The 14,104-nt window shown below is 23.9% G+C and overlaps 1 protein-coding gene across 1 annotated transcript in view; it reads left to right on the forward strand.

Annotated features, from left to right (window-relative positions):
* Positions 1-251: 251 nt before the first annotated feature.
* Positions 252-14,104, forward strand: part of LOC129616013 (short neuropeptide F) — an 87,366-nt gene continuing 73,513 nt past the window's right edge. Inside the window, exon 1 of the mRNA XM_055531433.1 lies at positions 252-878. The gene's annotated coding sequence lies outside the window, so the exon portion shown is untranslated. The remainder of the gene's footprint in view (positions 879-14,104) is intronic.

Here is a 14,104-nt window from a genome sequence, read left to right on the forward strand (position 1 = left end):
ATTAAGAGATAAACATATAAATACAGTTGATTTTTGAAAAGCTTTGTCACATTAAGTTTGAATCATCAACGGAACAGTTGACAATATTTAAAAAAAAAGGAAAATAAATAGAAATTTTTTTTGTTTTAAGTTAGCTTGGAAAATTTAATTGAAAGCAAAAAAATTATTTACAAAAATAAAAATTATTTTTTTTGGTAAAAATTTGGAAAATAAAATTTTTTTTATTTTTCCCTTTCTATTCCTACATAAAATAATAGCCCAGAATACGATTAAAATTACCAAACAAGAGATAACTGAGAAATTGTAAATGAAATTATTAATTATTATTCATAATTAATTGTAATAATAAAAGAAAAAACAAATTTAAACCGAAATTTTAAGAGCGGAAGAAGGAAAATAACTGTAATAATTTTGGAAATAAGAAAATATTAAAAAAATTAATAATTATTTTTATTGTTATGTGCAGTTATTAAAATTTTATTGAAATAAAATTAAAAAAAAATCAACATTAATATAATAACATACATACAAATATACAAAGTGAATAAAATATTACACAAAATATAAAGGTTGAATTTTGTAATAACGGTAAAAAAAATTTAAAAGAAAGGAAAGTGTTAAGATAACAGTAAAAATAGTGAATTTATTTTGTTTTTAAAAATTTCTTAATAATATTGAAATAATTTTTTTAATATCTTTAAAAATTTGAAATTTCAATAAAAATATTCATTCCGACGGTGTTATCAAGATATCAAGACTATATAGCTATATATAAGAAGCATTTTAAGAAGGATTCAAAAATTTCAAATTGTATATTTGAGGAATTTGATTGAGAACGAAGAATTTCCTGATTTAAGACTATAATATTTTTGATTTTTGTAAGTATATTTTATAATTAATTAAGTATTATAATTATTAAATTTATTATTTAAACAACTATAATATAAGAGCTTTGTTTGAATTAGAATTTGATTTATAAAATTTTATATTAATAATATTTTTTACTCAAAAGATGAATATTAATTAAAAAAAAAAATATTTAAAATTTTACTGGAAGAATATTTAATTAAAAATATTTTCATCTATACTGTATTGCCTTATTATTTGCCTCATCTATATAGCTCTATTTAGGAATTATACACTATTTTACTTAAACCTTAAACCAAGAAGGTGCATTATTTAAAGTCATTTAATTTTATTACCAATAATTATCAATATTTCAATCTTAAATGTATGTACGACTTGAATCTCAAATTCCATAAGCCTTTGAATTCTCTTTATATGATACAATTAGTAGTGCAGTAGAACTGCCAATTTATTGCAAATGCTTCAATTTTCCAAGAAAATATTTAGACCTAAAAATTAAAATTAAACAATAACATTTTTTTAATTAAAAATATTAATTTTTGTATATACAAACACTGGATTCAGTTTGTCAAACTCGCAGGCAACATTTTCTTCATTAGAGTGCAGGTTTTATCCTTAAGTTAACGATGTACGTAAGCCCAAATTTATGAAAATTGAATTAATGTCCGCAACTAGAATATAAAATGGAATTTGAATTTTTATTTAAATTTTTTTGTATATAAATTTAATAAAATTGGGAGGACAAAAAATAATTACTGACTTTTCGATCACTTAACATTTTGTTCAAGTCCCGGAAATTCTTTACTATTAGAAATTGTTTTGTTTTATATCCAGTTTTTTTCCAAATTTTTTTCCGAATTTTTTTTAACTTTCGTTATTTTTAATTTTATTATTTTTTAAGCTGATTCGAATAAATATTTTTTCTAATTTAAATACCAATTTCTATATTATAATTTAACAAATATATTTTTTTTTATTTTTGTTTCCGGTTTTTTACAATATTTTAATTCCAAATTTTCAATATCGAATTTCAATTAAAATCATTTTCCGGTTCAAATTAATACAAATAATCAAATAATTGAATTCTTTTGGTATACAGGAAGTAAACTGCATTGGGTTTATAACAAAATATAATAAAATTATATTCTTAAATATATATATATATGCATTACAAATGAATGTATATAAATGTGTGAATATTTTTGTATAATTAAAATTGTTAACTTACAACTATGTACTCGTATATTACTTTTCTAAGACTTTGTACAATTTTTTAAAATTAACTAGTTTTCTATGTTATATACAAAGAGTGTGTTATTACTTTTTAAAAATTAACAAATTCTGTATGCCATACAAAGAGTATGTTGGTGTAGGATGAAAGAAAAACGAGTAGGAACAATGCTTCAAGGTGTCATCGGAATAAATTTAAAAGTTCCAATAATAATAGAAAAAAAAATTGATTACAAAAAAAAAATCAATAATATTATTAGTATATTTGGAAAACATAATAAAAATTAAACAATTTAACCGCAAAGGTTATAAGGATTTTTTCAGAAATTAAGAAATAAATATATACAAATTTTGAACTCTAGAAGAAAGATGTAATATCATGCTTGATGCCTACCCATAAGTTGTTTAATTGTCAATTCTAAACTTAATTTCGGCTCACTTTAAAAATTCTCAATTCAAAGCAATAACATGTAAAATAAGCGCAGAATGACGATATCCGGCGGTAATACAACCCGCGTATTTAGTCTTCATTATAAGTTACTTTAAATAGTAAGCCCATTATAAATTTTATCTAAAATAATATAATATTGAAATGCACAAGTCCAATTTTACCATTGTCAAATTGTCCACAATTAAAAATTTGACATTTTTCTATTGTGAATTTTTTGTATGTCATTTTAAAAGGAATTCGAATAACATTAAATAACACTTAGTAAGTGGTTAGATTCATAACAAAAAAATTTTATTTAAGGAACCAAATTCAGTAATTCATAATAACTATCAACAATTTTCAATTAAAAGATTGCATTTGAAAATCAAAATTATTCAACAATTTTAAGCATTTTATATTTGGTCACAAAGTTTAATTAACATTCTATAATAAACAGTATAAACAAAATCCGAAAATTCAATTGATTTTTTAAGAAATCAAAATTAATTTTGCATCAATTTTAATTCGGCTAACTTAAAAAAATTCAATTGTAGTAGAATAAAGTTATAGTCTATGACACCATATTTGCGTATATATAATTATTATGTACCTACGAGTATATATGTATGTAATAACAATAAAATTTATTCTACTCGTTCTTTTAGAGAATAAATTTTATTTTATTTATTCAAAATTATGAAAATTCTTTAAAAATTTTCAAAAAATAATTCTTAAAAGTATTTTTAATTTTTTTATATTCTGTATAAAATTTATACATATATGTAGCTAGCTAGAATTTTATTATGATTTTTGATAAATCTTTTAAAAAATTGTTTGATTTTTTCAATAATATGAAAAATTTATATGGTTTGTCCGTCGGGTTAATTTCGTTTTATTTATTTTATTCAATTAAATTCGCATATGGGCTAGTGCTAGAGGAAGTACTAGTGTAAGTGATATGAAAATTATTGCATTCCAATATTATCTTATCCTGTTGCATGCAGATGGGGTTAATGGTTATCATGAGATGCTATATACAAATGTGTAAGCTTACTTTTAATGAACAGTTTTAGTGGTAATGTATACTATTTTCTAAATGAATATGTAGCCTTTCTGTGTAGATGCGGCATATAATTTGTATTGCATATATTGTTGTAAAATGCAACAAAGTATAGTAACTCATTTTCTTATTACGCTTAAATCATCTAATTTATATTCGCATCTAAATCTAAATTTATATTCGCATTATTTTTTTTTTCCTTTATTATACCTATTAGAAGTGTAGAGCTTCCGCAAAGCCCTTCCATATTTCTCTATTTTGGGCATTTCTCTATTTTTAAACTGGGCCCATGTTTTTCCTACTTCTTCAATTTCTTTCAACACACTTCTTTTTCAAGTATTTCTTGGTTTTTGTACACTTCTTGATCATTGAGAGTTCCATTCTATTGTCTGTCTTGCTATCGAGTATTCAAGCCTTCCTAGAATGTGTTCGAACCATCTGCATTTTCTTCTCTTAATTTGTTTTTCTATTGGCTCCTGTTCGCATACTGATCACAAGTTATGTTTGATATTGTATTTGGCCAGAACACTCTACATATGATCCGGTGGCACTTATTTATGAAAACCTTCAATTTCGCTATGTTTTTCTTTTTGAGTAGCCATAGGTTTCATTGCCATATAGCGTGAATTTTCAAATCTATATGTTTATTAAAGTAATGTATAAATTTTAATTTTTTAAAATTATTTACGGTATTCAAATATTAAATTAATTCAAATATTAAATTAATTCTTTAAATATTTACATACATACCTTTATTTAGATTAGACTAGGTTGAAACGGCTATCAAATGATACACTTCAGCCATGTTATGATATTGTTATGATGTCGCTGGATCTCCATTTTTCCACCCACACGTAAACTAGCATAAGTTCTTTATAAACTGGTTTACATTTGCCAGAACCGTTGTTCGCAGAAAGAAATGCGACCCAAAGAATCTCGGCCTTCCCCATGCTAAAGCCGGCATGGCGACAAAAAGAAAATTTTTATAATTTTATATCTTATATTTGATGCAATTTTAAAAATTTTCTGATTATGTATTTCATTCCGGAAAATAATCTAAAATTTTGATATTCGAAAAAATAATTAAAAACTTTGACATTTGGATGTCAATAATTTTGACAATTTAGTCATAATTCTCAATATTGACTTGGCAATTTAAATTTTAAAAATCCTATTACCTACTCTGTTATATAAATCAAAATGAAAACTCTCTAATTAGTAAGACCTGATACAAAAATCTCCTCTTTTATTTCGAATATAAAAAAAGGGAGAACAAAAAAATAATTTTATCCTTTTAAGGATTTTATTAAATGAGATTTTGTTATTTAAACTATTGTGAAAGCTATATGAATGCGTAATCTAAAATATTTTTTTTTCTCTTTAATCTTTTATCCATAGAGTTTATTAATAAAAAAGAAAATATTGTAATAATATTTTGCATTTTATATACACACTTAAATAGGAATGTTATAAAATAAATCACGTTCAAATGCAGTAAGTTGTAGTATTCTAAGAAACCAGGGTATTGATGGCTATTTCTACATCTATTACTTATAACTCAAGTATATATAAGAAGAAAAATTAAAAAAAGAAAATCTTATTATGACCTTTTCAATTCAAATATAATATTATTTATTGTTTTCCTGGATCGTCTTTATATAAAAATCAATCTCCTTATCAGCATTGTATATAGCTAGCGTAATCAATATTATTTTCTATAATATTGAAAGGACATTTTCAATATAAATATGTATATAAATATAAATATTATGCATGGAAGTTGAAATTGAACGTGACCATCAAAAAAATTGCAAAAAATTTAAAATAGAGCCAAAAAGGTTAAGTATGCGAGTAAAAATGATTTATTCTAATTACCATACGCTACGTAACGAAATTTCTTTTACCGTAAATAGCTACTCAAATATTACCTATGTGTACATAATTTTAGTTTTTAGTTTCTATTATGGCAATTTTTGAACAAATTTAACTAACATAAAATTATGAGGTAATGTGGAGAATAGGGAAGGCATTAACTTCATATCAAAATTTTTGTATAAATATGTAAAAAATATATTGTTTTCGGTCATATTTCAGAGCATAGAGTGGCGTTCTTGTTAAAGAGATCTTCATATTGTCATACGGTTTCAGGAACTCGATACACTTATATAGTTATTTTAAATTTCAATGTTAAAATCTCTTTTAACGATCCATTCATTACACGCCTTTTGGCCCTATTTGTGTCAATTTGGAATTTGGAATGCTATTACAATGTCGTTATTTGACATTAAAAAATTATGATTAAACCGTTGAGCTTATTTTTATTTTATTTTATATTAGCTTAATTCAAACTATATTTATAAAAAGTTAATTACATAGTTAAATAAAATTTTTAAATAGTGTAAAATCCATTTCTTATAAATCTGAACACTTTTCAAATAAAGATATTATTTAAAAATTCGATTGTATTGTGCCCACATTTGATAGATTGTTTGCGTATAGTCAGAAGGAGTTTTTTGCGAATACTTATACCATAAAAGCACAATCTGGTATAATGTTGTTAGAAATATAAGAAATTGAAAAGAAAGAAATGTACAATAAAAAACATAATGGGTTATTTAAAATTTTCGTTAAGAAACCTATCATAGGCATTTGATGTACATATATATGATGTATATAAAGTAATGAGAGTACCGACGCTCGTGATTTGTAACATACCATTCAAGGTTAATGCGCTTCTTAACACAAAAAAAGAAAATGTTGTTTTTCTACTAACGCCCCATGACCATTAGGCCACCATTGAACGTGAAATTACAGGTGGCCTATCTAAGCCACTTGGTCCTTTTTAGAAATGTATTTAAAATTTCGTTGCCAATCTTTGATATCTTTTCCAGCCCCGTCACGAAAATTCACTACCACTATGATTGAATAATTTATTACAAAATTATTCTAACATAATTCCTAAATTACTCAGTCATAATTGTTCTCCAATTACTATTAAGATAGTCACAATAAATTGCTACAGAATCTATAAATAATCACAACATTCGTAATCAGTTGGAATGCTTCTCTCTCATTATTAATCTCAACTCATTTATATGGTGAATTTCATTATTAAGCTTATTTAGAAAATGTTTTTTGACTTTTCAAAATTATTACTCATAAATGGAATAACAATTTTTGACATTACGAATTTCTTCGAAATTATTTAATGTTTCTGTATGAAAATATAAGAATAAATACATTATATTTAACGTACACTTATGTGAATAATATTACGTACTATAAAAGGTAATTTTATTAAAATGATGTTTAAAGGAATTTGAAAGATGTTTAAAATATTGTACAAGTATAAGAACTAAGTAATTATATTTTTTACTTTTATAAAGACTCTTACTTATTCTCATTAAAATGTTAAGAGTTTTGAGCACTTTTTTGTATGCACTTTCCTTAAATTATGTGCATATGTTGCAAATTGTAATGTTATAAGATTTTAATAAGTTCATTTTTAACTTTAATATTTAAAAATATAAAAAAAATAATAAGTAAATACCCGATAAAAAACTCTTTGCTCCATATTAATAGTAGACTATTATTTAAAACAAAAATTTCAAAACATTTAGAGGATTATATAAGAGTTTTCAAGAAGCGTTTGAATTCCCCATGCTTATAATTATAAAAGTTCTTGCAATATCGTTGAAGATTACATAAATACTGTTTTAATTATTAAACTATAATTATAAGATTATAGTAAATAAAACTCATTTTATTAAGCTATGAAGTACAAATAGGAAAATTCAAAAACATTTTTGCTATAAAAAACAAATCTTGCGAAAAATGTATTTACATAAATTTGTACCTATAGACCTGGCCATATACTCATACACATAACCTAATTATAATAGCGTTTATTTAATTTGAATAATATGAAAAACGTCATGGACCACCCTCTTAACAAAAAATTCTTAAATTCTCTATTCTAGAGAATATATTAAAAAAGAGAATTTGTAAGGGTATATGTACAGATTTCCGTCGGTACACATAGAATAATAAGATGGATTTTTTCCCCTGTTCGTGTTTTTAATCCCCGTGCCTACTTGAAGGGTATATTCACTTTGGTATGGAGTTTGTAACCACTTGAAGGAGTCGTTTCAGGTATGGACATGCATATATATTCTTGCTCAGCGTAAATTCTGCGTTGATTTAGTCACGTCCGTCCGTCCGTCTGTGCGATGACTCAAAAACGAACAATGCAATTGACACCAAACTTTCACAAGTTGTTTCTTTTCTGCCAGGATGGCTGCTATTGTAATTGGGCCAATTCGGAGAACAGATTCGGGTAGCAGCCATACTACTCAAAGAGGTTTTTTTTAAATATTTCAAAAACTAATAAAGATTAATATCAAAATTTTACAAGATGTGTTCAATTACACTTTACATATGTTCTAAATTTAATTTTAATGGAATGGCGGTAATGGCTCGGGTAGCTGCCGTACAACTCCTAAAGTTAAATTTAAATATTCGGAAAAATAATAAAGTCAGATTCATGAAACTTGGCAGTTGTGTATCCAATTATTGATCAGACATATCCGTGAAATTTCTATAGAGTGGTTTGACACGTTTCGAGTAATTGGTATACAACAATGAAAGCCAATTCCAGTTATTTCAAAAACAAATTTTTAGACTCAGATTCGGTCGGTTTATGCCGACTGAAACTTTTTTCTAGTTATGACACTTTGAGTGTGATTCGTTACAGTTGTCAACGTCAAATTGACTTAGTTGATTTAATTTACCATTTTATGATAGAGAATAATGCCGAAACGTTATTAATATTGAGCAAATAATGCCGATTGATGGTCAATTAATTTTACATAATTGAGATCATTTTATTTGACGTCTCCATTGATTATTTAATTTGGCAGTACGTTGTATATAAATGAAATTTCTTGTTTATACAACCAACCGGCGTCTACTGTAGTTTTTAAAAATAATCCTAAATGCATAAATTTTAATATGCCGCCCGAAATTAACGAAAATAATTAGGTCTTACTTGTGAATGAAGTAAAAGCAGCATTTTTATGAAATAATATTCAAAAAATCAAAGGGCAATGATTGATTTATCAATTCAAATCAAAAATTTCATGCAAATTTTCAATTTTTATTAAAACAATAATGTTTTTCATATTATTCTAATCAGCATATACGTATATACGTTTTGAAATTCCATAATAAATAATTTAGCAAGGCAATCTTTATAATGACAAAAATATTTCACCTGAAATACCTTAAACTTTTAAAATATTTCCAATTTAAAATTTTTTTTGTAATTCATAAATATTTAATATCGAAAATCTTTTTTTCCACTCTAAAATTTTCGAGAAATCATCAAAACGAGAACATAAATGAAAAGGGTTGTAAAACTGATTGTCCCTTAAATTTAAGAGGAAATTGTTTAAAGAGAATGATTTTAAAAATTATTTCACTATTGGATTCAACTAACAGAAATTTATTTTGCATATATGCTGCTGAAGATTAATATTCTACTTCACAAATACTAATTTAAAAAAATATTCTTATAAAAATTTAAAAAAAAAATTTTAACATTTTTGTTTTTTCTTGTCGAATGCTTTTTGTAACATTGAAGAAAAATTTTTATAAAATATTTAAGAATTTTACAAAATGATCATTGCCAAGAACAAATTTTTATTTTATATTTTTCCATTCAATGAATGGAACAGACAAAAAAAGGACATTTATTATTAAAGATTTCAATGAAAAGAACAATTTTTTTTTAATAAAATATCTTATAGGTATGTACGAGTATGTATGTTACGCATATCCTTTGTAAGAAATTATATTTATATTGATATAGAAAAGCGACGACGGTGATCGAAGAAAAATTAAAAAATAAAAATTGCCAGCTCGTAAATCAATCAAAGATATACAAAATAAGGATACAAAGCACTATAACATACACCCCGTATACCTATATTATAATGTTATATAATTATATAGAGAATTGAAATTTTAGTTGAAGAAGGACATTTTATTCATATAATAAGTGTTGTAAGTAAGTATTATATATAGTATTCCGTCAAGAGTTCAAAAATGAAATTTTAATATTTATATTTTTCATAGACCAACATTATATATATATATATGTGTATATAGTACTCTAATATCTTGGGACTTTAAAGTTCCTTACTTATTATGATTATTTTATATCCTTGTTTAAAAAGTAAGAAAAAAACAAATTATTATTAAAATATTGAATAACTTTTACTTGTTATATCCTTTTAAATATACGGAAGAAATAAGTAAAAATAATCTTTAGATTATCTAAAAATTATTTTATTAAAAATTTTATATTAACGGATAAACTGTTATATACAATAAAATTGATAATTTTAAATAGTTTTGCACTTGGTGAATATTTTGTATAATATTATTAATAATATAGTTTATTAATTTAAGTAATTCATTCAAAAGAACTGAAAACTTTTTAATACAGTTTTAATTTATTTGAAATATTAAAGTAGGTTAAGATAAGAGAATGTGATTCTTAAATTGCTTACAAAATGAATCTTGCAGTTTCTATATAGAGTTGCCATAGAGTTGCCATATAGAAACTGCAATTAATATATAATTTCGAACGGTATTTGCCAAAATTGAAAAAAAATTTTTTCAAATTTTTTTGCAAGGTTTATTTACCGATTAATTTAAATAAAAAGGTATTGAAAAGACCTTTTAGAAGTTTTAGTATTAAAACAACAAACTTATCAGTGGTTTTTATTTGGTGTTAAGCTTCAGTTTCACAAGTCATTAGATTAGCTTGGCGGTGACTAGCCTGCCATCGTATTTTCTTTTTATTTAATATTGAAGGTTATTATTATTTAATATTTATTTGTTGTTAATACTCAATATGGGTAATTATGGGTAATCGTGGGTAATTATGGGTAATTGCGGGTAATTATGGGTAATTACTTTTATACTAATATTTTATTTTATAATATTGTATATTAAGCTATTTAATATTTAACCATCACTTTTTTAGTAACCTAGTCAGGGTTTTGACTTTTGCCAGAGACGCTTCCGTAAGAAGGGTAAATAAAACCAATATCAAAAATGCTGACTGTTTTTAACATCAATTATAAAAAATATCATTCAAATTAAATTTAATCTGTTATAAATTATTATCATTTTTAATCAATAAATTTTCTTTAAATTTAGAACTGATATAAAAATATGGATTTCTTAAATTTCCTATTTTTTCAAATTTTCATTAAAAATATTCTTAAGATTTCAATACAAAAATTAATTATGAATTATAATTGTCTAAAATTTATTTGAATTTAAAATTTCTTGTAAAAAAAAAAATTTAATTTAATATTGAATTTTTTTTATTATACGAACACAAAACAGAAAAGAAAATTTTTAAAATTGATCAACTTACGAGAAATTTTAAAGTTTTCTTCTCCTATTTTACTTTATTTATTTAAAATTTATTAGTTTCTGTTCATTTCCAGTTCACAAGTTTTTTGTTATTAAAACCTTTAAATCAAAAATTATTATCTATAACCGTATAATTAAAATTTTACTTCGAACAATCGCACACAAACATATGCGAATTATTTTCAATATTGAAAATTTTTTAACTTAAAATGGCAATGAAAAACTGTTGAAAAGCCTTACAAAACTATAAAAAAGGTTTATTTTTCGATTCATTAGAAATACAATGTGAAAATGGTATATAAGAGAATAAATCTATATAAAATTGTATATAGGGAATACTAGGGAATAATGGGGAATACAATACAAAACTTGTTCAACAAATCACACAAAAAAAAAAACCAATCACATACGTTGTATAGTATAAAGACTGCGGTTTAGGACTTTTTAATGCGGTTTTTACTCATATGAAATTTTTTATGATTTAAATGTTTAAAATTTCATATATTTTTTTGTATATGAATATTAAAATTCAAACCCACATTATATGAACATACAATATATATGGTCGTAATATTTAATTGTGAAAATTTTTAATATATTTCCAGTTGAAAGGACATTCTTTTAAATTTCCAAAAATAAAAATTATTCTTTAATTCGGTTTCTATTTAATTCGGTATATTGTGTTTCAAAAGTGTGAAGGTATTTCTAAAGGAATGGAATTTGTTTCTAGTTTTTTGAATTTAATAAGAGAAATAACAAAGTTAAGGTATGTGTTTCCTTTGAAAATTAGATTTGTATGTGGAAGGAAATTTCATAATATTTGTATTTTAGTTGGAAAATGTATGGAAACTATATATATACTTTTTTTTGCTGTATTTAAAGAATAATTTATAAATTAAAATAAAGTTCCAACCAGTTGAATATAAAACATATTTATAAATATAGGGTAGGAGTTAAATTATATATATATATATATATAGGAAGTAAATTAATAATTCATTAGAATTGTAAAAAGGTACTTAGTCAAATCTCACACACAATATATACATATATGTATGTAACTTATTCTATGTATGTATGTACCTTATTTCTATAAATTAAAATTAAATATTTAAAGTTTATTTATAAATATTTTTAGTTTAGAAGCAAAGAATTTTTTTGTAATTTTTTTCCAACCTCTTTAAAATTAAAACAAAAGAAAACCTAAATTTTTCTTAAAATATTCCTTATTTAAATAACAAATATTTTGTCCGTTTATTTATTTTGCATTTTTTACTAAAAAATCCTTAAGAGAAATATGTGCCGTTCGTTTCGTAACTCAAAAATTGCATTGTATTGTTTGTTTTTTTTTTTGTAAATTGCTGCATAAGCGACTCTTTTGATAAAACGATTTTGAATTAAAGATGTCGAATACAAGAACAGATGAATGTATGGAAGCACACACATGTGTGCATATTTTATATTTGCATTTTCATATCTCTTTCTTTGTTCGTATATTTTTGTGCTGTACAATAATATAAAAGCAAAAATGTAAACTATACTTTTAGTTTTTAATAATTTTGTAAAATGTGTTATGCATGCTTTTATTCATATGATAAAGAAAACAAAATAATGTTTTACTTTATTTAAGAGGGGCAGAAGAGAGGGGAAGAAAGCGAGAGAGAAATTATGAAAAGGATGTGAAATTTTCAGTGATTAACATGCCCGTAAAATAACAAAAAACGGAACGTAAGTGTGACATTCATTAATGATTACGAAAATATTCGGTTTAAGTTTGTGATTCAAGAATTGTCATATTGGAAGTACTTTTGTTGAAAAGCGAAAATAATTTTTAAATTTTAGTTTAAATTGATGAGAATTTTATTTGACGCTGAACTAACTTTCTTAGTTTACACAACCCAAAGTGATTTTAAAATTGATTTATTTAAAAATTGCATAAGAATTTGTTTAGTTTTGTTCTCGAACGAAATGAATTAATTTTCGAATAAATAAAAGTTGATTTGACCAAGATTAGTTGATAACACAAGTTATTCCTACTAAAATTGTGACAAATTGGTTAACTAACACTAAATAGCAGGCAGGCACATATTTGTCAAAAATAATGTATTGTTTTTAAATTCTAAAATGAATGGAATGAAGTGTTTGCTTTTATAACCTCGAGATTCAAAGCACTAGAATTTAAAGCTTCTTTTTGTATTGCGGCTTTTCATTTATTAAGAAATATTTCAAAAGGATTTTCATCTTCTTTCGTAAATTTTTGCTTTGTCCTTATACATATTTTAAAATATTTTTTCCATCACTGTTTTATATATTTATTTTTACCATTTTGTTTGGGCGTATAATGAATTTCATCACAATTTTGAAAATTATTTTACAACATTATACGTAAAATACAACAATGAAGGATTTCCTTTGGGCTTCATATAAATTGTTAAGCATTATAATTTAAAACAAGTGAAAGAAATTTAAGTAAATTGTAAAAAAGAAAGGTAAATAAAACACTTTTGTTCTCAAAAATCTACTAGTATACGAAATAGTCATAATAAAATGATTCTTTACTAGTACAATTTCCGGTACGTGTATATTAATCTCTTAAAGGGACACAATTACAACAATATTATTATCTTTTACTCTTAGTTTCCTTTCGTACATGGGTATATGCATACATTTACATGAAGGTATATTCAGTCCACCATCATAATGATATATGAAGATAAAATTTCATGGGTGTCTGCGTATCTTTTTAAAATTTTTTTAAAATTTTTATTAAAAAAAAAATTACATATCTGTAATTTGAAATCACTGCTGGTATTCAAATGTTATTAGAAATGAAAAGTGAAGTTATTTTATTCAACATTAAAATTATAATATGTATGGCAGTTATGTGCGAATATTATGTTTGAATAAACAAGAATAATCGCACAAGGAATAAACAAGGAAACATCGGAAGAATGAATTTTGCTGTTGTTTTAAAAATTAAAAATTTTGTGACGGTGAAAATGTAAGCACTTACAATTTTAAATTATTTCTCAGAGAAAACAAAAGTTTTATGGTCATATCGAAATTTT

This window comes from Condylostylus longicornis, unplaced genomic scaffold (assembly GCF_029603195.1).
Source record: "Condylostylus longicornis isolate FDR11 unplaced genomic scaffold, ASM2960319v2 ptg000005l, whole genome shotgun sequence".
NCBI classification, from domain to species: domain Eukaryota; kingdom Metazoa; phylum Arthropoda; class Insecta; order Diptera; family Dolichopodidae; genus Condylostylus; species Condylostylus longicornis.